Below are 1,296 nucleotides of genomic sequence, written 5' to 3'. Positions count from 1 at the left end.
TGCTAATGCATGCACATAAGGTTAGAAGGAAGATAATCACTGAACACAAAGTATCAATTACAGTTTAAAAAATACAATCATACTATTTGTGAAATGTGAACCTTGTATTGCATAATGATTACACATTATATTTTTGTTATTTTTTGTTTGTTTTTGTTTTTTCAAGACAGGGTTTCTCTGTGTAGCCCTGGCTGTCCTGGAACTCACTCTGTAGACCAGGCTGGCCTCGAACTCAGAAATCGGCCTGCCTCTGCCTCCCAAGTGCTGGGATTAAAGGCATGTGCCACCACTGCCTGATTACACATTATATTAAGGAAAAGCGATGACTTAGGTTAAGAATGTGCTTTGAGTGACAGTTCAGAATAGGAACTTCAATATCAATCCACTATTCTGATGGACGCTCTTTACCTGTCTGGGTAGTTCTTGAAGTAGGATTGGCCACCCTGCAATGAATATCACTGGAATTCTTAGAATGAGTTTTAAGCACCTATCTTTGTACTCAGAACTGTTCCCGGGGCTTTCTCTTAAAACATTTGTTAAAAAGAAACTTCATAACATACTTTGATTATGTTTTCCCTCAGTTCTTTCCTACCTCCCTCCTAACCCAACTTTATGTTCTATCTCTCTGCCTCTTTCTCTGTCTGACTCTCTGTCGCACTGTCTCTCTCTGTCCCTCTGACCCCTTTGTCTCTCTGTCTCTCCATCTGTCTCCCTCTCTGCCTCTGTCTCTGTCTCTCTGTCTCTGTCTCTCTGTCTCTGTCTCTGTCTCTCTCTCTCTCTCTGTCTCAAATAAATCAGAACAGAAGCACATCTATACAACCTCCCATTAAATGAAAATAATTATCAAATAAATATAGAAATGGATGTTGAACATTTTTAAACTGTTTCTCTGATGCATTTCACCTTTGAAAACTCTCTGCTGAGATCTGTAATAAGGCCTTCTATTTGGTTTATCTATTTTATTGATGTTTTCGGGGTTTTTTTTTTTTTTTAGCTCTTCATATATTTTAGATACCCTCTGTCATACATATAATTTGTAAAAAACATTTTCCCATTCTCTATGCTGCTACTTTCCCTGTATGATGGTGTCCTTTGTAGTATAGAATATTTTCATTTTCATGAGGTCCTAGTTACTGATTGTTGGTCTTATTTTCTGTCATTCAGTGTCTTGTTCAGAATCTCTCTCTTGTGCCAATTTGAGTTTAACTCTGTACCTCACTGTCTCTTTTGTCAGGCTCAGGTTATCTCGTCATGTGCTGAGGTCCTCGATGTGTTTGGAGTTGAGTTTTCTGCATG

General features: G+C 38.3%; 1 protein-coding gene across 1 annotated transcript in view; it reads right to left on the bottom strand.

The window, feature by feature from the left end:
- The window catches only part of LOC116074434 (rano class II histocompatibility antigen, D-1 beta chain-like), a 17,632-nt gene that overhangs the window by 15,819 nt on the left and 517 nt on the right, over positions 1-1,296 (bottom strand). The gene's annotated exons all lie outside the window — the stretch shown is intronic.

This window comes from Mastomys coucha, unplaced genomic scaffold (genome assembly GCF_008632895.1).
Source record: "Mastomys coucha isolate ucsf_1 unplaced genomic scaffold, UCSF_Mcou_1 pScaffold3, whole genome shotgun sequence".
NCBI lineage: Eukaryota > Metazoa > Chordata > Mammalia > Rodentia > Muridae > Mastomys > Mastomys coucha.
This window is presented reverse-complemented; position numbering and strand designations above follow the sequence as displayed.